The sequence below is a fragment of the Phacochoerus africanus genome, chromosome 12 (genome assembly GCF_016906955.1).
Source record: "Phacochoerus africanus isolate WHEZ1 chromosome 12, ROS_Pafr_v1, whole genome shotgun sequence".
In the NCBI taxonomy this organism is placed as follows: Eukaryota; Metazoa; Chordata; class Mammalia; order Artiodactyla; family Suidae; genus Phacochoerus; species Phacochoerus africanus.
This window is the reverse complement of record NC_062555.1, coordinates 24053988-24079310: the sequence shown is the minus strand read 5'-3', so window position 1 is coordinate 24079310 and position 25323 is coordinate 24053988. Positions and strand designations below refer to the sequence as shown.

Below are 25323 nucleotides of genomic sequence, written 5' to 3'. Positions count from 1 at the left end.
CCCCTAGCCTGGGAACCTCCATATGCCTCAGGAGCGGCCCAAGAAATGGCAAAAAGACAAAAAGACAAAAAAAAAAGAATTATAGCTATTAAATAAACTGAAGCTAGTGCATAATAAAACTTGAAGACACCAAACTATGTTTCAGATGTGAATCTCTGAGTAGGTTGCTAACTTCGAATTCTTTATTCAAGAAGAATCATGCCTTGATGAGATCTATCAGGTTTCAAAACCCTGAGAGTTCAGAAGAGGCAGTTTTATTATACTTTTTATCCAGGGCTCTTGCTCTGCATGCCCTCCCCAAAAGGCACTTAAGAGAGGGTGGGATGCTGCCAACTGGGGCTCTTAGCAGGGAGATACCTGCTCGTCTCCGTTTCTCTTTGGCAGAAATGGTGTGAGCGGAGCCTTGGGAGCCAACCTGTGACTGTACATTTGGGAATTCACTCGCTCGCAGTTGTTGGCAGCCCTGGCTTAGGTCCAGCACACCGTTTTCGCTGGAGAAGCGCCACTCTTTGGATTTCCTTGTCTGCAGACTGTGTTATTGTCAAACTTTTCGGCTGGGATCACAGAGAGGTTGGTTTGTCTGGGCGTTGCCAAGCTGTACCTACTCATGACCTCTTGTCTGAGCACCTGCCAGAGAAAGCTCTTATCTCTGCAGGGCAGTTGAGGGCTTGAAGATGCCCCTGATAGGGGCTGGTCCTGCTCCCAGCAGCTCTCATCAAGGCCTGACTGCAAGGCCTGCATTCTTTCTCACCGCTCACCTTTGTACTTCCTCCTGTGTCCTCACATACTTCCAGCTGCCTTGGGTCAGGTCCGGTTTTCCTGGTGCTGCAGATGCTCTGAGGTTCTGGGAAGGGCTGGGAAGCATGAGCGTGGGCTGCAGCCCTTGCTCAGAGCGCACCATTTGCATAGCTAAGTGACCTGGAGAGAGCCTCTTACTGCACTGCAAGCCCTGCCCCAGCCCACGTCTCATTTTTTTCCCCGGGGAAAACAATCCCTGCCACTGCTGATGCCCAGCTAAGACGGAATGAGATCGTGTGAGATAAAAGTGCATTGCTCATCCCAAATGGTAGCTGTTGGTATTTGTCCAAAGCCTCTTGGGGAGAGAGGGACTCTTCTGTGTCTTGGAGCACAAAGCACGAGCTCAGTACATTCCAGCCCAAAGCAAGAGGCTCACACTTCAGATTTCACAACCAAGTCAGTTCTCCAGGGATCTATTCTCCCCCCCCCCCCGCCCCATGACATTCCCAGTTGTTTTCGATTAACTTTCAGGTGACTCAGCCGCTCGGAGGTGGCTTCTAACAAATCGGTCCTTCTTTCTTTTCCTGCTCCTTGCGCTGTTTCATTGAAAAGGGGCTCCCGTATTTGCCACCATAAAATATAGTCATTCAGTGTCCCATTGTGCAGGGCCAGCGTGTCATTTCTTTTTATTTTTAAATTTTTTTTTTTATTTTTGTCTTTTTGCCTTTTCTAGGGCTGCTCTCGCGGGATATGGAGATTCCCAGGCTAGGGGTTGAATTGAACCTGTAGCTGCCAGCCTACACCACAGCCACAGCATCTGTGGGATCCGAGCCGCGTCTGCAACCTACACCACAGCTCACGGCAATGCCAGATCCTTAACCCACTGAGCAAGGCCAGGGATCTAACCCGCAACCTCATGGTTCCTAATCGGATTCGTTAACCACTGCGCCACGATGGAAACTCCCAGCGTGTCATGTCTTTGATTAAAGTTCATGCCGTGAACTGGGCTCAGAAGCCCTAAGAAAGCCGGAGCTGACCTCAGCCGTGGAAAAACACTCTATGTGTGCCTCTCCTGGAAACAGACACCATGGGATCTGCACCAGCCGGTGTGGTCCTGGAACCAATCAGAACTTGTGTGCAGTGTAGGTCATGTTAGGACTTCAGGATCTGGGGCAGACTCCTTCGTCCAGAGCACAGAGGCGTCTTGTTAAATAAACAGTAGGAAGGAGCTGGAGGAAGTTTAAGCCTGGCACTGATGAATAGCTGCTTCCTCTTCACTCTGCCCCCAACAGCCACAGGCTTTGAGCTTTTTGTGCCTCAGGAGGTGTCCGCAGTTTGGTTGGCGGCACTGGAAAGCCAGTAAGCCCTTGTTCCACATGCTTTTTCTTTTTGGCTCCTTAGGGCCGCACCTGCCGCATATGGAAGTTCCCAGACTAGGGGTTGAATCAGAAGTGCAGCTGCCGGCATACACCACAGCCACAGCGATGCCAGATCCAAACCACATCTGTGACCTGCACTGCAACTCAGGGCAACACTGGATCCTTAACCCACGGAGTGAGGCCAGGGATTGAACCCACATCCTCATGGATACTAGTCAGGTTCATTACCCCTGAGCCACAGCGGGAACTCCCCACATGCCCTTCTTGATTTTGTTTTGTTGGGTTCTTGAATCCTGGATTTGGCTGTATTTGTTGAGGCTACCCCTACTTTATTTATATTTTACAAATATATATATATATATATATATATAAAAGAGATCTTGTGTCTTTTGACAGTCAGTCAAAACATACCAGGTATTTACTGAATTCCTACGATGTGCTGAGCCCTTTTCTGGACCCTGGAAATGCATTAGGTCCTGCCCTCATGGGTTTATTTGCTTGTTCCAATCTCCTATGGTTAGATCATGGTATTTTTTTTTGTCTTTTTGCCTTTTTGTAGGGCTGCTCCCATGGCATATGGAGATTCTCAGGCTGGGGGTCCCATCAGAGCTGAAGCTGCCGGCCTACACCAGAGCCACAGCAACGTGGGATCCAAGCCGCGTCTGCAACCTACACCACAGCTCACGGCAATGCCGGATCCTTAACCCACTGAGCAAGGCCAGGGATCGAACCCGCAGCCTCATGGTTCCTAGTCGGATTTGGTAACCACTGTGCCACAACGGGAACTCCAGATCCTGGTGTATAAAGTAACATCCATATCGTGAGTTCATTTCCATGCAAACCCATTAGCATTGCATAGAGGAAAATCTTCTTCATCACAGCACACCGCATCCCTAATTCCAGCCACTAGGTTGGCAGGTTTGTGCCATTGATGCCGAGGGGCTAGAGAAGTTTGGAGCTGCTCTGGACACTTTGTTCCCAGGCAGCCAGCAGGTTTTGCATGGAGCATCTTCTGCGTACCTGTGCACATGCAGAGAAGCATTTCAGAACATGCCCTGCTAATGCTCTTTTTGCTAGAGCAGTGTAATGTGTGTGTCAGATAAGATGGCTTATTTATATATATTTGTATAATAAAAGTAGAAACTGTATTAAACATTCATTGCACTGAGCATTATTAACTGCCAGAAAGACATTAGATGTTGGAAAATTAGAAGCTGTAATGAGCATAATCTCCGTGGAAAAACTACAGTGCATAAGAAATAACATTTTAAAGTTTTTCTATAAAGCTGCCCAATTTCTGGCTCAGATTCCTCTTTCCACTGGTGTGGTGGAACACAGCCTCCCTCTCCAGGTTCTGGGGTCACCCCGGACCGAGCCATGAGCGGATCGGGTCTCTCAGCGGCGTCTCTGCCTCAGCTGGCTGCTCCCTGCTGCTTCCTCGCCATTCAGATGACTCGGGAGTCTCTCGAGAGGTTGCGTGTGTCTCTGGTTACCCATTTCCTCCTCCTGGAGAAGTTGTGTTGCCAGGTGTCAGCACTACCAGGCATCGGGGCTCGGGCCCCCACTGGCTCAGACTTCCCGGCCTCCCCCGTTGCCCCTTGGCCTCACCCGAGGCCCCTGGAACAGAGTCTTCCCCCTGTAAGAAAGAGAAAGAGGCCGTGCAAAGAGGAGGATGCTCAGTAATGCTTCGACACGTCACCCGGCCCCACAGTTCATATCCATCTAATCTGTAAAGATTTACCAAACAGGTTGAAATTATCTAGTTAGTCCTCACACCACCTATGAGTTTGTTACTGTTCTTTTTTTTTTTTTAAGGGCTGCACTTGTGGCATGTGGAGGTTCCCAGGCTAGGGGTCGAATCGGAGCTGCCGCTGCTGGTCTACACCACAGCCACAGCGCCAGATCTGAGCTGCATCTGCAACCTACACCACAGCTCGTGGCAACGCTGGATCCTTAACCCACTGAGCAGGGCCAGGGATGGAACCTGCATCCTCATGGCTCCTAATTGGGTTGGTAACCTGTCGAGCCACAGCAGGAACTCCCAGTTTGTTGCTGGTCTCACCGTTGTTCAGATGCATGAAACAGGCTTAGGTTACGCGCTGTCACTGGAAATCACGCAGGCAGTGAAGGAATTAGTGGTGATCTTTCTGCAGCACAGAACGTCTCGGGCTGTTCTGAGGTTTACGAAGCCTCCCCTGATGAGTAGCTTTCACAGGCAGGAAAGTTCCTTTAGCAAGTGTGCATTAGGAACGTCAGGTAAACGATGAACTTTGTTTTATGTCTTTATTTGTATTTGTAAAGAATGTAATTTCTTTGAAGGTTGGGTTTTGCAAACTGTCCTTTTTATGGTATCCTTTGTTTTATGTCTTTATTTGTATTTGTAAAGAATGTAATTTCTTTGAAGGTTGGGTTTTGCAAACTGTCCTTTTTATGGTATCCTCTTTAAAAATGTTTTTCTATATCTTTTACTTTATCTTGCTCCATACCACCTAGTATGGTGATCTGGGCTCAGCAGATTAAGAACTGGACTAGCAGCCACATGGATGCAGATTCCATCCCTGGCCTCACTCAGTGGGTTCAGCTTCGATTCCACCCTTAGTCTGGAAACTTCCATATGCAGGCCATAAAAAAAAAAAAAAGTATGCTGCAGCATATGGAGGTTCCGAGGCTAGGGGTCAAATTGGAGCTACAGCTGCCGGCCACAGCCACAGCAACACCAGATCCTTAACCCACTGAGCGAGACCGGGGATCGAACCCGCATCCTCATGGATACTAGTCATGTTACCGCTGAGACATGACAGGAACTCCTGTGTTCTTTACTAAGGGCAGAGAACGTCATTTATGAATCGGGTCTTTCTTGTTTCTGAAACGAGACCTGAAATGCCTTGTGGAAGTGTAACTCCTGCGCCACCGTGGAAGGTCACCGGATTGGTGAGGAAGTAGCCAAAGCCGTGGGCTGTGAACCCCTGGCTCCAGGTGCACCAGGAGAAAGTGCCTGTTGCAGAGGATGCGCACAGGGGAGCCGACCCTGGGAGAGACTAACCTTCCGTATCCCCTCCCCTGAGCCGGCGTATCCGCAGCAGGGATTGAATGAGAACCCCCCCACCCCTCCACTGCCAGGGGGCTATTTGTCACTGGGCATCTTTCACCCCAAAGTCCCAGCTCCCTCTCTGCTGACTCTGGAGCTTTGGGTTCACTGGGCCCATCTCTGACTCTGGAAGCACACAGGAGACGTCTGGGAAGAGTCGGGAGAGTGATCATCTCACAGCAGCTTCTCACGTGGAGGCTCTGAAGCACTTCAGAGTGGGGGCAGCTTTTCCCTGGGCTTAGGGTTTAGGGTCTCCACTTTATTTATTTTATTATTATTTTTTTTGTCCTTTAGGGCCGCACCCATGGCATAGGGAGGTTCCTAGGCGAGGGGTCGAATCGGAGCTGTAGCCACCGGCCTACACCAGAGCCACAGCAACGTGGGATCCAAGCCGCGTCTGCAACCTACATCACAGCTCACAGCTGGATCCTTAACCCACTGAGCAAGACCAGGGATCGAACCTGCAACCTCATGGTTCCTAGCTGGATTTGTTAACCACCGCGCCACGATGGGAACTCCCGGCAATCTCCACTTTAGAATTGCTGCTTATACGACTTGGGAGATAGAAGCATAGAGGAAACTATTCTAACATTTTATTTCTTGTGTGAAGGAAAGAGCAGCGAGAGGAAGGCATGAGAAAGACGAAGAGCCAACGAGGACAGACAGTCCTCTGGCTGCCTTTCCGTGCTTTACAGCACTTTGCTAAGCATCTAACGTGCTTAACCACTTGGGATTCTTCATTGTGTCTGAAATTCTGAACAGAATATCAGATACTGAGTTCACTGGGGTTTTTTTTTTTTTTTTAATTACGGTAAAATATAGAACACAGACGTTACCATTTTACCCATTTCTAAGCCTGCAGTTCTGCGATGTTAGGTACATGCCCAGTGTTGTGCAGCCATCACCACCCGTCATCTCCAGAACTTTCCATCTTCTCAACCTGAACCTCTATACCCATCAAGCAATAACTCCTCATTCCCGTCCTCCCCCAGCCCCTGGCATCCACTGTTCTGTGTCCTGTCTTTATGGATTTGGCTACTCTAGCTCCTTCAAAGAGTGGATGCGTACTATTTTAAAACCAAATATTTATTTATTTGTGGCCATGCCTATAGCATGTTGGAGGTCCTGGGCCAGAGATCAAACCCGTGCCACAGCAGTGACCCAGGCTGCTGCAGGGACCACGCCAGATCCTTAACCCACTGAACAGGGCCAGGGATCAAAACTGCATCCTCACGGATGCTAGTCGGGTTTGTTACTGCTGAGCCACAATGGGAACTCTGGAACCACATTTTTCAATGTGATTTCTTTTTGTAAGCTTTACTATTGCTAGAGTTTTGTAAGTAGTATACTTACCTGTGTTATTTCTATTCTGTTAGGGAGCCAGCAGGGACCAGTGACTTAGAGCCTGCATCTTTACCGCTGAGGTTCAAATCCTGACTGCCTCTTCCTAGCGCTGCATCTCCAGGCAGGTGGATGAACCTCTCTGTGCTTCAGTCTCCTCAGCCAGCACGTAGGGGTGAACCCTGTGCGGGCCTCATGGGGTGCAGTGAGGAGGCGATAAACTCCTGAGGGTGCGATGCTTCTGACAGTGTCCGGCGTGGGGCAAACACTCAGCATGTGTCAAGTAGCAGCAGTGGCAGCCCTGCTACCATTAGGGTTGTCACTGGTTGTGGCTCCATCACACCTTACAGTCCTGGACACGGAGCCTTGATGGGTCACACCCACTGGCTGGTAGCAGATCCATGGTGACACCAGACCCTGTGACCATATTCTAGAGCCGTGCTTGTGATGCTCTTTGGCTTTCCTTCTTTTTTGTCTTTTGTCTTTTGTTGTTGTTGTTGTTGTTGTTGTTGCTATTTCTTGGGCCGATCCCGCGGCATATGGAGGTTCCCAGGCTAGGGGTCGAATCGGAGCTGTAGCCACCGGCCTACGCCAGAGCCAAAGCAACATGGTATCCAGGCCACATCTACGACCTGCACCACAGCTCATGGCAACACTGGATTCCCAACCCATGGAACAAGGCCAGGGATCAAACCCACAGCCCCATGGTTCCTAGTCGGATTCGCTAACCACTGCGCCACGACGGGAACTCCTGGCTTTCCTTCTGAAATGTTTTGGGAGAACGTAGTGTGACAGCCCCCCTCCACCATGGCCCCCAGTGAGTTCTGCGGCCAGGGTCCCCTCCCGCCTCGGATGAGAGTTGGTCTCTGTGACCAGTGGAATACAGCAGAATGGATGCTGTGTTGTTTCTGAAATTAGAAAAGGCACTGGCTTCCGGTTTGGTCCTTTTCTTCTTGGGGAGAGGCCCCCTGCCTTCTCCAAGCAGCTGTAGGGAGAGGCCACGGGGTGGGGAGTGGAAGCCTCTGAAACAGCCAGCGAGCACCTGAGGTCTGCCGGCAGTCTCGGACGTGAGCTTGGGAGCCAGTCCTCCAGCCCCCGCCCATCCTTGAACTGACCGTGGTCCCTGCCGACAGCTTGACGGCAACCTCGTGAGATGCCCTGAGCCCCAACCAACCAGCTCAGCCACCTCCGCAATCCTGAGCCCCAAGACTGTGCAGGAATGTTTGTTGCTCTAAGCAGCTAAGGTACGATGCAGCAGGGGCGACACACACACGTGGCCCTGGTCTCAGTCTTTCCGTCTGTAATGACATAGCTTTAACCTCTGGTTCCACCGCCGTTTCCTATTTTGGCATCGAGGAGCTAAGACGGGAAGAATTGCTTTCGGTGCTTGCCCGCGCTCACACAGATTGTAAGCATCTCGAAGGGAGAACCTTCTCAGGACTCCCCACAGTGCCTGCGACGTGGTGTGTGTGTGTGGGGGGGGGGGTGTCTGTAAATTATGCGTGGAGTTAATGAATACATACATTTTACCCACGTAAAGACAAAAAGGCATTCAAGTTAACGTATCTGCTTATTTAAGTCTGTTTTGTAAATATGAGAGGAATGTTTCATACTCAGATCTGGGCGATTATCTGAGTTTTCCTCTTCTTTGGATCCATGATACATTTTAATAATACTTTCTTTTTCCCGATTTAACCTTGACTTATTATCATGACTTCTTATCGAGATTTCTGCTTGATAATCGCAGCGGTTTCTTTGAAGTAGCGTTAGTCAGGTGGGAAGGAGCTGCTGTAAATAGCAAGGAGAGAGCTGTCACCTCTCTGGGAAAGTCAGTGTGTTGGGGTTCTCATACCATCCTAACAAAGTACCACTAACCCAGGGGCTTTGAAAACCACTCATTTGGGAGTTCCCGTTGTTAAGACGCTGATTCAGTCTCTGCAAGGAGGTGGGTTCTATCCCTGGCCTCGCTCAGTGGGTTAAGGCTCTGGTGTTGCCCTGAGGTGTGGTGTAGGTCACAGATGCGGCTTGGATCCAGCATTGCTGTGGCTGTGGTCTAGGCCGGCAGCTGTAGCTCCAATTTGACCCCTAGTCTGGGAACCTCCATATGCTGCAGGTGTGGCCCTAAAAAGCAAAATCAATCGATCAATCCTTCTTTTAAAAAAAGAATTTAGATGTGTGATGTTTATAGTTTACAGAAGAGGTGGTGGTTTCCTCATGTCGGTCGGAGATCACTGGATAGATATCTTTTATTTGGCGTCTGTAATATTTTGACATTGAATTTTTATACCTTAAGACCAGGTATCCATAGGGGTGGAGTTTTCTACTTTTATCGTACACGTTAAGCTCTGATTAAGTTTAATAAGGTTGGAAAAGACTCTCAGCCACCTCTGTCACCACAACTGTATCCCACCCACTTCAATTAACCTGTAAGTGTCTGGGGGAAGGAACAAAACAAAACACTTGCAATCGGAAATCCACAGTGCGAGGTGGAGAATGTGTTCCTCTTTGATTCCTTCAAGGCCGAAGGCAAAGCATCTAGAAGGTTCAGGGCTCCAGTCTTCGTCATGGTATCTTCCTCTCTTGTCTGCAGCCCGCCAGTCGTCTGGCACTGAATGAACCAGCCGTAATTTACTGCATGCCGCCTGCAGGTCCAGCCCCGTCCCAGGCATCAGACATGCACAGTAAGCTAGATTTGTGCGAGCTGCACAGTTTGCCTGTAAGCAGATCATGCTTAGGGATGGTGGCCTCAGGGTGCTCACAAGCCTGTGTTTTGGGGGAGAAAGGCCTGGGGCAAATCCACAGGGACATCGGGGACAAAAGGGGAATGCTAAAGTGCTTGAGGGAGTGCAGGGGAGAGGGTGTTTCTCCTCGAGGCCTTGCAGCAATGGTGACATTTAGGTTGGGCCCTATAAGGCGAGGAGGATTTTTAGGGGTTGGAAGAGGACAGGATAGTCCAGGCAGTCTCAGTCATAGAAAAACAACCGAAAACCAGCTTAAATTATAAAAGGGGGTAGGAGTTCCCGTCGTGGTGCAGTGGTTAACGAATCTGACTAGGAACCATGAGGTTGCAGGTTCGATCCCTGGCCTCACTCAGTGGGTTGAGGATCGGGTGTTGCCCTGAGCTGTGGTGTAGGTCACAGACACAGCTTGGATCTGGCGTTGCTGTGACTGTGGTGTAGGCTGGCAGCTGCAGCTCCAATGAGACCCCTCGCCTGGGAACCTCCATATGCCTTGGGTGCAGCCCTAAAAAGATAAAAGACAAAAAAATTATTAAAAAAAAATTAAAGCATGTGATATTCTGGTGTGGCCCTAAAAAGAAAAAAGAAAAAAAATAGGAAAGAAAGAAAGAGGAGGTGCATAGAAATTAGGTTAGATAGGGAAGAACCAAATACACACACACATACACATATATTTTGCCTCTTTTTAATAGGGCTTTACCTCAGCATATGGAAGTTCCTAGGCTAGGGGTTGAATCGGAGCTGCAGGATGCTGGCACACAGAAGGGGTTCAATGGGTGTTACTAGTTATTAAAAACAATGAAATGCCTCGGTTCCTGCAACTCTTCTTTTACCAAAGTGTTTTCAAGATCCCTATCTCCCACTTGTAATTTTTGGTGCATTTTAATTTTTCTCTTAAAATGTGATTCCCTTCTACTTTCTTTGGAAAGCAGTGGGTAGTGGTGTGGGGGGTGGATGTCAGCCCAGAAGTCTCTGGATACCTGGCCGCGCTGCCAAACTGCAGGACTATAGCTTCCTGGCGTCTGAGGGCAAAGTTTCTCTGCCTGCAGATCGTCTCTGGATATTAAACATCTTGGACTTTGCCATCCTTGTGCACGTTCTCTTCGATTGGGAAATTTATCAGTGGACAATTACAAGAACATCTGGATTCTTTCAGATTTTTTGGACATTCTTCAGCTTAGCTTTCTGTGTCTGGAGGTATGAATAGGAGCGTTGGTTTCACATCAAAGTGGGTTGGTTCCAAGACGGCCATGCTCCGTTTTATCTCGTACAGATCTGTCAGCATTTGCCAGCACAGCTCTGCTGGTGATGCGCTTGAAACTCGGTGTCCTCTCCAGCGGAGCCGGCTTGACCCCAACACGTGCGTTGACATCTACGTAACATGCAGGTGTGTTCATTTAGTTCCATTTATTTTTGTTTCTTGTTCCTCAAATCCATGTTTGTGCGCTGTATCCCTCTGAATATCTTTTCTTTAAGATAGCTGTGAGGGGGAGTTCCCTAGCGGCTCAGCAGTAGCGAACCCAGCGAGTATCCATGAGGACGCAGGTTCGATCCCTGGCCTTGCTCAGTGGGTTAAGGATCCAGCATTGCCGTGGGCTGTGGTATAGGTCACAGACGGGGCTCAGATCCTGTGTTGCTGTGGCTCTGGCATAGACCAGCAGCTGTAGCTCCAATTCAGCCCCTAGCCTGGGAACCTCCATATGCCTCTGGTGCGGCCCTAAAAAGCAAACATAAATCAATCAGTAAATAATAAAATAGCTGTGGGGCAAGACCGCAACTGCTCGGTTTTTTTTTTGGTTGTTTGCTTTTTGTCTTTTTCTAGGGCTGCTTCTCGTGGCATATGGAGGTTCCCAGGCTAGGGGTCTCATTGGAGCTGTAGACATTGGCCTACGCCAGAGCCACAGAAATGCAGGATCCGAGCCGCATCTTCTACGTACACCACACAGCTCATAGGCAACGCGCCAGATCATTAACCCACTGAGCAAGGCCAGGTATCGAACCCGCAACCTCATGGTTTCTAGTCAGATTCGCTAACCACTGAGCCACGACGGGAACTCTGTGACTGCTCAGTCTTGATGGAGGTAGCACCCGAGTTGCAAGGCGCCCAGCCTGCCTCTCTGAGGGGCACCCTGCTGCAGCCTTGCCTGGGCCACACGTCATGCGGAAGAGCTGGGACTGGATGGTGGAGTGTCGGTGCTTCTTTGCTGTGCACAGGGTAGGCCCTTCAGGGCTGTAAAGCCTTTGCTAAAGACCATGAACACGCCCAAAGGCTACTGGTTTTCCGTCAGCTACTGGAGGCCTTTATGATGGGCCTTAAAATGTCTTGTTTATGGTCTCATTACAGTGTAACAGCAGTCGGGCTTACCAAGGGGCTAAGTCGTCTGTCACACTTGGCCCAGCTGCAGGAATAACAGCCCAGCTTCCTGTACTATGACTGTGTTTCGAGGTGGCCGTCTTGGATTCAAATGTCAGAAAACAAACTCAGGTACTTACCCAAAATGGAGCATTCCCAAGAACCAGCTTCCTTTAGCTCCCCTCATTCTTCCGACAACTGGAGGAGAAAAACTGTTGTCATGAGAGGCACTTCAAAAACTGTTTGGGAGTGCCTGTCGTGGCTCAGTGGTTAACAAATCCGACTAGGAACCATGAGGGTGCAGGTTCGATCCCTGGCCTTGCTCACTGGGTTAAGGATCCAGCGTTGCTGTGAGCTGTGGCGTAGGTGGCAGACGCGGCTTGGATCCCGCGTTGCTGTGGCTCTGGTGTAGGCCGGCAGCTACAGCTCCGATTGGACCCTTGGCCTGGGAACCTCCATATGCCGCAGGAGTGGCCCTAGAAAAGGCAAAAAGACAAAAAGACAAAAAAAAACAAAAAACAAAACCAAAACTGTTTGAACAGACTCCTAACCATCCCCAAATCCACCATCAGTGTCTCCTTCCCCAGTTCCTTGAAGAAATGAACACGAGATGAGAGTATGCCTGTTGAAGTGAAGTAAAGACCCTGGTTGACTAAAATGTCCTATGTCAGGGACCCCGGCAGAGGGACGTGTTCTCTCGTTCAGGGTCACTGATGAGTTAGGTCAAATTTACTTTTTGGAGGGCCCATACTCTGAGCCAGGTACGACTCTCAGCAGTGGAGATTCGAAGATTTCCCTTTGTGAGTCCTACAGTCCAGTGCAGTGTTTGCTTGGGAACAGATCATTGCTTTCGTGCAGGCAGGAGCCCTGGGGAATGGGAGCAGGAAGAGGACCAGAATCCAAGAGAACTAGGGAAGGTTTTGGCAAGAAGGGAATACTGCTGCAGGGGTTTAAAGATAAACATAATTTTCTAGACAGAAGGAATAAGATATACAGACACTTTCAGAGGTAAGAGAACACGATGTATTCGAAGATGTAATTAAATAGTTTGATATTGCTAGAGCTTAAAGTATGAGGGGAGTTCCCATCGTGGCTCATCGGGTTATGAACCTGACTAGTATCCATGAGGGTGCCGGTTCAGTCTCTGGCCTCATTCAGTGGATTAAGAATCCGGCATCGCCATGAGCTGTGGTGTAGTTTGCAGATGTGGCTCAGGTTCTATTACACCCTATTTAAAAAAGAAGAAAAAAAAGGCTCTTCCCTATCTATCTAAGCTAATTTCTAGTCATTTCCTCCTCATTTTTTTTTAATCTTTTTAGGACCTTACCTGCAGCATATGAAAGTTCCCAGGCTGGGGGTTGAATCAGAGCTGCAGCTGCCAGCCTACACCACAGCCACAGCAACACAGGATCCAAGCCATGTCTGCAACCTACACCACAGCTCAGTGGCAACTCCGGATCCTTAACCCACTGAGCAAGGCTGGGGATCGAACCTCCATCTTCACGGATACGAGTCAGGTTCATTACCACTGAGCCACAAGAGGAACTCAGGAATAGCCAGATATGGAAAGCTCTGAATGCCAGGAAGAAGAGTTAAAAACTCTTTTAGTGGTAATGGGGGGCCACTGAATCATTTTGCAGAGAGAAGTAACAGGTGTGACTGAAAGATCAGTGCATTTGCAATGTCGAGACGGGAAGGGGAGAGCTTAGAAATAAGGAGACCTGGGTGGTAAGACATGACCTTGGTCCCCTGGATGATGTTGCCCCAAGTTGTGGCAGAGGTCATGGAGATGGCAACACATGGACAGATTTGAGATAGGAGGTGGATTGCAGAGGCTTGGGATATAATTGGGCATGAGACCTAAGGACAGGCTTGTCCTTAAGGACTGGTTTGCATGACTGAGTAGTAGGGGAATTGTGTTAGATAGAAAATAAAGGAAGGGGAGTTCCCGTCGTGGCGCAGTGGTTAGCGAATCCGACTAGGAACCATGAGGTTGCGGGTTCAATCCCTGGCCTTGCTCAGTGGGTTAAGGATCCAGCGTTGCCGTGAGCTGTGGTGTAGGTTGCAGACGCAGCTCGGATCCCGCGTTGCTGTGGCTCTGGCGTAGGCCGGGGGCTGCAGCTCCGATTCAACCCCTAGCCTGGGAACCTCCATATGCCGCAGGAGTGGCCCAAAGAAATAGCAAAAAAGACAAAAAAAAAAAAAAAGAAAAGAAAGGAAGGGGAGAAGGAGGTTTACTTTTAGGCATTGAAATCTTTGAGGTGTGTGTTGGGTAAATAGAACTGTCTAGTTGGTGACTATTCTGTGTATTTGTCATTGAGGAAAGAAGTCTAGATTCTTCAGGAGTCATCAGCGTATAGGTGACAGTCGAAATGCAGGCGCAGATGGGAATTCTCTGGCAAGATGTATGGAACAAGAGAAGAACAGCCACGGAAAGGGCTCAGAGGATCGCCAGCCCTTAAGGGACTGGTGAAGAGCATGCATTCCTAAAAAGGAGACCAAGAAGGGACAGCGAGGGAGGTGGTCCAGACACAGGATAGAGGCAGACGTTACAGAATCCAGGAGGAAAGGGGATGCCATCTGGGCAGGTGATCGAGCCAGACGGAGCAGAAGGATTGCGTAAAACAGGGACTGAGAAGTAGCCCTCAACCTAGAAACTCTAGTTCACGCAGGACCCCAGGCTGTGAGGGTCCAGTGAACTTGTCAGGGCAGCTGTCAGCTTGCAGGGCGGCGACAAGTAAGTGGGAAGAATGTGATACTCGGAGAACATTCTCTTGAGAGTTTGAGTGTGTGAGGGAGGAGGTGAAACATGCCAAGCTCGTTCCCCGAGACGGCAGAGGCGATGCTTTTCTTTTCTTTTTTCCTTTCCTTTCCTTTCCTTTCCTTTCCTTTCCTTTCCTTTCCTTTCCTTTCCTTTCCTTTCCTTTCCTTTCCTTTCCTTTCTTTTCTTTTCTTTTCCTTTCTTTCTTTCGCTGCATCTGCAGCATATGGAAGTTCCTAGGCTATGGGTCAGATCAGAGCTGCAGCTGCCAGCCTACACCACAGCCACAGCGGCGACAGATCTGAGCCGCATCTGCAACCTACACCACAGCTCACAGCTGGATCCTTAACCCACTGAGTGAGGACAGGGATCAAACCCACACCCTCATGGATCCTAGTTGGGTTCATTACTGCGGAGCCACGATGGGAACGCCCATTTGTATTTTAAGATGAGGGACATTTGAACAGGTTTATACGCTTAGAGTGATCTGGAGGGGATCTCAGGATCTGGGATTAGAGGAGTTCCCGTCGTGGCTCAGTGGTTGGTGAACCTGACTAACATCCTTGAGGACACGAGGACACGGTTCGATCCCTGGCCTTGCTCTGTAGGTTAAGGATCCGGCGTTGCGATGAGCTGTGTTGTAGGTCGAAGACAGAGTTGCTGTGGCTGTGGCTGTGGCTGGTACTTGCAGCTCTGATTCGAGCCCTAGCCTGGGAACCTTCATGTGCCGTGGTGTAAACCTAAAAGACAAAAAGACAAAAAAAAAAAAGAATCCGGGATTAGAGAGGACAGTGTAGCAGGTTCTAGACAAGTGTTTCTTGTTCGGGACCAGCAGTATCAGCATTACCTGGAAATTTGTGAGAAAAGTAATTTTCACCTCATATCTGCTGAATCAGAAACTCTGGGTTTGGGTCCAGGCAGCCAGAGTTTTAACAAGCCCTCTTGGTGACATGAGGCCCACTCAAGTTCGAGGTCTCCTGTCCTGGAGGGAGATGAAGGGTGGGGTCCAGAGGCCAGGTGGGTGCCGGCACCTTGCCCAGGAGGGGCGGTGCCTCTGCAGGGTTTCAGTGCAAATAGATTCATGGTGGGTGGTTGTAGCATTGCTTCTGGTTGCATCATGTTTCTTTCAGAAATAGGCAGCAGCTTTGTCTACTGAAAGATTCTGGGATGAGAGTAGGCTTGATTGAGCTCATACAAATGTAATACACATGAAAGCTTTGGAAACTTTTTGCTTTTTCATTGAACTGCAATATGATTAATTTTAAGCTACAATGTGCTTTTATTCTTTCATTCTATTCTTCCTCCTGGCTCTTTCTCACCAGGTATAAACTATTTCACTTACCAGGTTTCTAATGCTTTCCAACTACAACTATCCCCATCAGGTCATGTGTTTTGGAGTCTGTGTCTTTTAGGTGTTTGGGGGCTTTTTGTCCATCTGTGATTTCAGTGGGGCTTTTACATCGTCTTGGTCATTGGGTGCTTTAGGAAATGGCTGAGATCATGTGACTCAGAACCAGAAGAAAATTTGATCAAGGATCCATCCTATCAATAGGAAAGATTTAGAGACATTAGATTTTATTCACACTCCCACACAGCCAGCTTGAAATGATCGAGAGGAAAGCAGAACATGTATTTTAAAAAGAAAAGCCAAACAATTTCAAAATCTACTGTAGGTGCCTGGTCAAGGGTCCAGGATGCTGGACTTTGGATCTCTGCAGATGTGTTTCTTGGCTGGTCGTGAAAAAAGTGGCTGTTATTTCATTTTACAATTTCAGGATTATGGCAACTTTGACAAAGAAGCACCATTTTGACATGCCTGGTTTTTACAGAAAAATATGATTTGCTGTAATTAACCATTCATTGTCTTTTTCCTATTTTCTTTCCTTTTAATGAATGTGCATTTGTATTAATTCTTCCAGAGGCTCAGAGACCCTTAAGGGCGAGGGTCTGAATTTTGCAACTGAAAAAAGTGTAGTGAGGGCCAGGGGAAAATGACATAAGGGAGGAGGAGGGGACGTGCCAGGTCTGTTAGATCTTTGGTCCCTGGTGTTTCCAGCTGGTAGCTGGGATGTCACCAAGTCCAGGAAGTCAATCCTTGCCTGATTCTTTGTTCAGCCCGTGGAATAAATAATTCTTCTTCATGTTGTAAAACAGTTTATATGGACCATGCTAATTTTCTGTAGTACCTTGATTTTTGTTATTGCTGTTGTTATGGGGGAATATGAATTAAATAAGAATTGTATGGGCTTAGGAGGGAATTTTTTTTTTTTCTGTCTTTTTAAGGCCACACCTGCAGCATATGGAAGTTCCCAGGCTAGGGGTCGAATGAGAGCTGTAGGTGTCGGCCTACGCCCCAGCCACAGCAACACGAGATCCTTAACCCACCGAGCAAGCCAGGGGTCAAACCCGCAGTTGCATGGATACTAGTTGGGTTTGCTACTGCTGAGCCACAGTGGGAACTCCTGAATTAATTTTTAAAAACTTGTTATGTTGAGATTTCTTTGACTCAGTATTTAACTTATAAATAAGGCTTTTACTGTTAGGCCAGCCTTCAGGCTGACATTTTGACTGTTTCATATTTGATCAGAAACTGAGATCATAAAGGCCACTTTTTGGAGTGCCCTGATGACTTAGCAGGCTAAGGATCTGGTGTTGTCACTGCAGTGGCTCAGGTCACTGCTGTGGCATGGGTTCGATCCCCTGACCCAGGAAATTCCACATGCCAGCGTTGTAGCCAATGAGTAATTAAATAAATGCTACTTTTATTTAAATATAAATGTGATCCCTTTTTTTTTTTTTTTTTTAGGTCCACACCCATGGCACATGAAGGTTCCCAGGCTAGGGGGTCCAATCGGAGCTACGACTGCCGGCCTATGCCACAGCCTAGCAACACAGGATCTGAGCAGCTTGCGGCAATGCCAGATCCTTAACCCACTGAGCAGGTCCAGGGATCGAACCCTCAACCTCATGGTTCCTAGGAGGATTCGTTTCCTCTGCGCCACTACGGGAACTCCTAAATGTGATCCTATCATAACTATAATTTAAACTCCCGCTGTCTTCAAAGATGATAATTCAGTGTTACTCCCAAAATTTTAAGGGGGAATATACGTGGATTCTGAGAGAGTCACAGCTCTGTAGGCCTCCTGAAAAGAAGACACTGCAGTGCTTAGGGTCTCAGGGACCTTGAATGTCCCCCAGGTCACTGGAGGCAGGGCTGGGAGAGTCCCTCACTCAAGCCTGCCTTCAAGACATGTGCATGGAAGCAATAGTTCTTTGATTGAAGGGCAAAAATAGAAAGAGAAAAAAATAATATCAAACTCTTCCTTTATGCAACAAGTTCTGTGTGATCATTTTCCAAGTTAAAGGACCCGTTCTTACTTTCAGTCCAACCCTAAACGATTTTATTGGAGCCAGAATGTGCACATGCTTTTAATATTTACACTAAAGGATCTTTCTCAGAAATGTCTGGCTTCTCTGTTTCTTTCTTTGCTTTTGTTATGGCAGGTTAGATTGGGCTTTTTCTTTCAGATCTGAACATCTTTTTTTTTTTTTTTTTTGCGCAATACCTTGAGCATTTGTGTTTATAAATGTTTGACTTCTGACAGCTGTTTTGGGTTCAACTGTGTAAGGGAACCCTTGAATCTGAACTGCTTTGCAAGTGTTTATTCCCTTAAAACATGTCTAATGTAAATGTGTGTATTTATACACTCACACATATATATGTATGTGTGTGTGTGTGTATGAAAGTTTCTGAGGTTTAATCTGTCCTGACAGACCAGCATTATTGGATTCTTGTCATGATTCTGTCCTGGGTGTTTGTCCAGCCTGGTGCTCAGTGAGGGCTCCTAGGTCTTTGATTAGCCAAGGAACGGCCAGTGACCACACCAGTGGTTTTGCCTCTTAAAGGAGGCAGAGCTCTGGACACTGGCCCAACCGCATGCCACCCCCCCACCCCCCACCCCCGCCCCAGGACTTTGCGTGCTGTTGGTACTACCTGTCTTGGAATCTCAGCATTTATTCGGCTGTGTCGTCACTCATACTCAGGGGTTTATTGCCTACTGCTATCAACCAGGCATCTTAGGCATCAGAGGTAGAGGGCTGAGCCAGACAGACAAGGCTTCTGTCCTCTTGGACCTTAAATTGTAGTACTGTCACAGGAGGATGGCTCAGATTAGGGGTTGGCAGACTTTTCTGTAAAGAACCAGGCAGTAGGAATTCCCACCGCATCTTAGTGGTTAATGAACCCGAATAGTATTCATGAGGACGTGGGTTCAATCCCTGGCCTTGATCAGTGGGTTAAGGATCTGTGTTGCTGTGAGCTGTGGTATAGGTTGCAGATGCAGCTTGAATCCCTGTGGCTGTGACTGTGGTGTAGGCTGGTGGCTGTAGCTCCAATTTGACCCCTGGCCTGGGAACCTCCATATGCTGCAAGTGCGGCGGTCCTAAAAAAACAAAAAAACCCCCTCAAAACAGACAGTAACTATTGTAGGCTTTCTGATCTTCATTATAAATCTACTAGCCTGTCCTTGAAGGCAAAAGCAGTCACGGACAATGTGTAAGTGAATGATGGGGAGGGCTAAGTATCAATAAAACTTTATTTATACAACAGATGGATGATGGATCATGAGCTGCAGTTTGCCCAGCTAATGCCAGTGAACCAGTGGGGAAGCCTCCATATCACTCAGTCTGGACTAGGATTTCTTTTTCTAGACTCTAAGGCATCTCCGCAGACTGCATCAGGCAGGCATGAGAGAGTGCATGCACTTCTCCGCCTCTGCTGGTTATTGCAGAATTACTAACCGCTGCATTTGTCATGTTCTTGGACTCGTTTCCTCTGCCTTAGATGTAATAGGTTTTCCCTGAGTCCTGAGTTAGGACGTATCACTGTAATTTGTTCTACATGTCATGTGTGTGTGATAAGCAGAAAGGAAATAGGCAAACCCAGGTTCAAACTCTGAACTTGGAATGAAGCATTTAATTCCGGCTCCCGTTCCAGCTTGGTAGAGTGGAGGGACATAGCCACAGACACAGCTCCAGTCCAGTAAAAGTCTTCCATTTATTCTGTGTGTCACCTTTTAGCTGGGGCTGGACCCTGCGTATTATACGCAATTTAGGTTTGGCTCTCAGGGAGTTCCCGATCACAGACATGAGATAGATGAAGTAAATCCTGCCTTCCTTCCCCATAGAGGTTTGACTGCCCGTCACATACATACAAGGAAGGTGACAATGGCCAGGACCCAGGCCCTGTCCTAGACCAGTTCTCAAGAAAGCAGACAGAAAGCATGCACAGCAACGTGCAATCTGGTATGCAGCCTGTGCTGGAAACAGCACCATCCTGCTTCCTGAGTTCCCCTTCCTCTGTGACATTCAGATGGTTCCCAGGGTGCTCTTCAGTAAAGCACGGTCCCAGTGTCATCCCCATTTACTGATGAGAAACTTGAGGTGCAGAGACCCAAACCCCACAGCTAGGGCCTGCAGGGCTAGCATATGAACCTAGGCAGTCTGACCCTAGAACCCATGCGTCTTCCCTCCAGACCCTGAAAGATAATCCTGCTCTTTATTTTATTTGCTTTTTTGGGCCGCACGTGGCATATGGAGGTTCCCAAGCTAGGGGTCAAATCAGACCTGAAGCTGCTGGCTTCCTCCACAGCCACAGCCCCGCCAGATCCTTAACCCACTGATCGAGGCCAGGGATTGAACACACATCCTCATGGACACTAGTCAGGTTCATTACCATTGAACCACAATGGGAACTCCTCATCCTGCTCTTTATAAGTGTATGTGCTGACATGTAACATCCAGGTTGAATTTTGGGGAAACAAAACAAAAGTTTTGTAACAGTGTTTTCATTTCTCAGCAAAACCATGACTCCCTCCCACCTCCGGACCGTGAGCACTGAATTAGAGGCAGTCTGGCTGCTGGGGTCTGGATCCAGCCCACAGATGTGCTGCTGGGCCAACATAGGGTTTATTGAGAGATCTAATTTGAACACTGGATTAGTTTCCTAGGGCTGCAAAACAAAACAAAACAAAAAGGTACTGCAAACTGGGTGGCTTAAAACAAGAGCAGTTTATTCCCTCACGGTGCTGCAGGCCAGCTGTCTGCTCTCCCGGGGTCGGCAGAGTTAGCACCTCCCGAGGGTCCCCAGGGCGAGTGTGTCCCATTCGTCTCTTGGTGCCGGCGGGCAGCCCTCCCTGCTTCCTGGTGTGTAGATAACGTTCCGCCAGCCTCTGCCTCCGTCTCCACGCAGCCTTCTCCTCGTCTCTCTCCAGCCTTCTTATGGGGTCACCAGCTTCTGCTGAGGGCCCACCCCCACTCCAGTGTGACCTCAGCTTAACTAATCACATCTGCAGTACCTAGTTCCAAATAAAGCCACATCCTGAGGTGCCCATGGTTGGGGCATCAGCATATCTTTTGGGGGGTTGGTGGGTGGGGTCTTTTTAGGGCCACACCCATGACATATAGAAGTTCCCAGGCTAGGAGTCAAATTGGAGATACAGCTGCTGTCTACACGACAGCCACAGCAACATGAGATCTGAGCCTTATCTACGACCTACACTGCAGCTCACGGCGACTCTGGATCCACTGAGTGAGGCCAGGGATCAAACCTGCATCCTCATGGATACGAGTCAGGTTTGTTACCGCTGAGCCACATGGGGAACTCCCGGCATATCTTTTTCGAGGGGGACATAATTCCACCCATAACAGATACCTTTGGACAGGACAGAACCCCCCCCCATTCGCCCCCACTTCACTCGCTTTAATTTCCTCTAGGACAGATCCACAAATCTCTGCGCTTCTGGCCTCGTCAGACATTTGCCTTGACTGTTCCTGCCTTCAGGGTACTTCTGTTTGGTGGTGGTGGTGGTTGCAGAGAAGGGTTGAATGACAAATCTTCTGTCATCTAGATGTCCTTCCATGTGAAGCTGAGTGCATTCTTTTCACTAAAGACCGTTTCTACCCTCTCGTGGAACAGAAAGCCACATTCCCTAGATGGGATCTCTAGTTTATTACAGTAGCCTTATTCTCGCAAAATCCACACCCATTGTCAGAGGATAGATATTTCAGATTCGGCTGCGGTGCCCTGAATTTTTAGTCCCTCTCCCCAGTTTCCCGGGAAAGGAGTTCTTTATTCGCATGGTGGAAAGGAGGGCGTTCCCATTGTGGCTCAGCGGTAATGAACCTGACTAGTATCCGTGAGGATGCAGGTTCGATCCCTCGCCTCACTCAGTGGGTTAAGGATCCGGTGTTGCAGAAGTTGGAGGTTCCAGGAGGAAGTGGGCAAGCAACCTGGGAAGCAGGAGCAGAGGGCCGTGCTGGGAGCAGTGCTGATCGGAAGCAAGAAAGCCCCTTGGAGGACCAGGCTGGGCTGCCATGGCTCGCAAGGCTTGTGGTGGATGAGCCATGCCCTGGAATGCCAGGCTTGAGGCGGGCTGCCTGCTTGGGGGGGATTTAGGCTTCTGAAATCATTCTCCCTTCCCTCCCCCACCCTGAATGTTTTCAGGAAAGATGACTTCTCTTCACTCTGGAGTAGAACACCCGAGTCCACCACATGGCTCTTTAGTTTTGGAAACTAAACTAAACGGGGAATCAGATCAGATCAGATCAACTCTGTGAGTGACCAGAATGACAAGGGGCGACTGGGGTACTTAGTTGTAGAGGGACAGACCAACGACCTTTAGTTCATTGCAGTGCTGGTTCATTTCTACTAACTTTTAATTTGCCAGCACACATACGAGGCCAGCTGTTTTGAGCACCTGCCGTTGTATTGGATACCATGAGGGCTATGAAGACGCAGAAGACGTGATTCTTGCTTATTAATTAGCAGGGGAGAGAAAACAATTACCTCCATAAATAATAGAACTGGGACTGAGTTCCGGAACATAAAAAGATACCAGACTTCTCTGGATGCTCAGACTTAGGAGAGTTTGCTTCCTTGTTCCTTGAGCCAGTGTTTTTTTGTTTTTTTGTTTTTGTTTTTGTTTTTTTGGTTGTTGTTTTCCCCACAGCATATGGAAGTTCCCAGGCTAGGGGTCCAATCGAAGCTGTAGCCACCGGCCTACACCACAGCCACAGCAACTTGGGGATCTGAGCTGTGTCTGCGACTGGCACCACAGCTCACTGCAATGCCTGATCCTTAACCCACTCAGCGAGGCCAGAGATTGAACCCACGTCCTCATGGATACTCGTCAGGTTTGTTATCACTGAGCCACAACGGGAACTCCCTGGACAGGTTTCTTAATCTTCTTAAGCTTGAGATTTCTCCTCTGAAAAGTGGGGTTAATTAAACCTACTTCACAGCCCTGTTTTAAGTACCATGGATCATGTACGTCGAGGACCTGCCACAAAATAGCGTCAGGTTTTCCCTTGGGAAGGATAATGCCGTCTAATCAGACTGGAGTGTGTGCTCTGTTAATAGGTTGTATAAACTAAAATTGTGCAATAGCCAGTTTGGGTGCAACTGGGTATTCAAATGAAACATTGACATTTTTATATGTTGTTTTAATAGTCTTTATGGTAAATGCCAACAAAATAATACTTTTTAGAGACACTTGGTTTTTACACGCACTCTGAGAGATAATAAAACCTCCCATTAAGGCTTATGGCATTCCGACGGAGGGACGACTTAGCCGTGTTGCAAAAAGTAAGCCTCCTTGCTCTTTTCTTAATGCAGCCTAAATTTTAAAACAACAAAAAAGGAATGCTCTTGGGATTTATCCAGGGATCTGGGGGGCGTGTTTGATAGGTACCATTTATCTCCAGCAGAGGAACCCATACTCCTGGCCTTTTCCCTCCGTCAGTTCGGATTTCCTTGGGACCCCTTTGCCCTTTGAAGAGTTGGACATGATTCAGTAAATGAACAGAGTATGTTTCTGGGTTTGCGAAGACTGATTTACAACAGGATGGCAAATTCAGCACAGAAAACACGGTCAGGCAAGTACCCTGGCTGAGACGCTCAGCTGATTCAGTCCCGAGAGCTTTGCTTACGCTTCCCCCCAGCTGTAGGAGAGAGGGTTTGGCCGAGACCTTGAAAGCACAGGTACTGTGGGTGCTGGCACAAGGGTATGGGCGTCATTACTGTCTGAGGAAATGGTCACAGTTGCTACATTGTTGCTCTCTTTTGTTATTGCCAGCTCCAGAGCAGTCATTTGTTAATTGTTGAGATTAATTTCCACAATGTTAATTATAATTCATCCCAGATTCTCAATTTCTCCGTTTAAATGAGAAATCCTGCAGATTTATTTTTATTTTATCTTGCCTCCCCTTCTGACTCAACAACGAGAATTCTTGTACTTACATTTTTGAGAAAGTAGAGAGATCTGTTTAAATAGTATTAGCAGGGTAACACAGTCTTAACTGAGAAAACAGGCAGAATTGCATGCTTTTTAGAGGTTGCCTTCTAAAAGGAGACACTCAGAATCTCTGAAGTCGGGAAGTCTCAGCATTGTACGATATAGAATGTTATCAGCTTCTCGAGTGAGCAGAGATGGGACGAGAGAACATTTCCTCCACAGATTTTTTTTTTTCTTTCGCCTTTTTAGGGCTGCACCCATGGCATATGGAAGTTCGCAGGCTAGGAGTCGAATTGGAGATGAAGCTGCCAGCCGACGCCACAGCCACAGCAAAGCAGGATCTAAGCCGCATCTGCAACCTGCACCACAGCTCACAGCAATGCTGGATCGTTAACCCAATGCGCGAGGCCAGGGATCGAACCCAGATCTTCATGGATCCTAGTCTGGATCGTTAACCACTGAGCCACAAAGGGAAATCCCTGTAATGCAAATTCTGAATGATTTTGTTGAAGTGGAAAGTTCTAACCATGTCTTCTTAAAAGAGGAGTAGGGGGCCTTGAAGGATGATCAGCATTTCACTTGTCTGATGGACGGCATTTCAAGTGCAAGATGCAGCATGGTGAAGGCACGGGGGTGACAGATGGCAGGCTTAGGGAATAAAGAGTGGCTTGTTTTGAGGCTGTCTGAGTGCATCACTAGGTATCAATGGGTTTTATCCTGATAAGCCTGTGGAGACCTAGCCCAGGAGCTGGTGAGCAGAGCCATTTCCGAGGGAGGATTCAGGTGTCAGAACTGTGTTCTAAGATTGTTCAGGCAGTGGTGTGTAGACTTAGATTGGAGGGGTGCTGAAATAAACTAATGGAGAAGTAACATTATCCATAGAAGCTGTTAGGGAGCTAGAGAAATCTGGGTTTTCATTTGTTGAGTTGGGGCCATGTTAACTTTGTTTCAAATATTTCCCAGCAATAGGAATAAATACTACATTATACTAGTTCCAGATGCAAGGTTTAAGGGGAAGTTAAGGCACACCCTTACGCCACAAGGTAGATGCTTAAAAATTAAATACGCCCTAGAAGTGGTGCAAAAGCAGTGGAAATAGGAAAACGCTAATTCATACCACGCTTTCTGCCTCTTGCCTTTCACCAGCCACTCCGCTGCCACTTGATTTCTCCTATGCCTCTTTGGGTAAATTAGTCACAAATGGAATTATTCAAGGAATGATGCATTTAATGCTCTGCCGTTACCGCTCTGTTTAGGTCTTTGATCTCTGTTGCTTTAATTAAGAAGAAATTCTTGAATTATGCCTGCCCCTGATCCGAGGGCCCCAGGAAGTCTGTGTCACACAGTAAGCAGCCCAAGCATGAGCCCTCCAGATGAACTAAGTCTGTGTTACAGATGCTTCATTTTTTATGGCCCAACACACAGCGTAGTAGGTGCATATAGACACCAGATGTGGCCACAGGCCAGCCTTCCTTGCTTCTCAGTCTAAAACAATTCACAGGACACAGATGGTCACCTACAAGCCCAGGGTTCCATAAATGCCCCTATGTTCTTTTTTTTTTTTTTAAATGATTTTTATTTTTCCATCATAGCTGGTTTACAGTGTTCAATTTTCTACTGCACAGTCAGGTG

At 48.1% G+C, this 25323-nt stretch overlaps 1 protein-coding gene across 1 annotated transcript in view; it reads left to right on the top strand.

Annotated features, from left to right (window-relative positions):
• The window catches only part of SMYD3 (SET and MYND domain containing 3), a 754642-nt gene that overhangs the window by 497034 nt on the left and 232285 nt on the right, over window positions 1–25323 (top strand). The gene's annotated exons all lie outside the window — the stretch shown is intronic.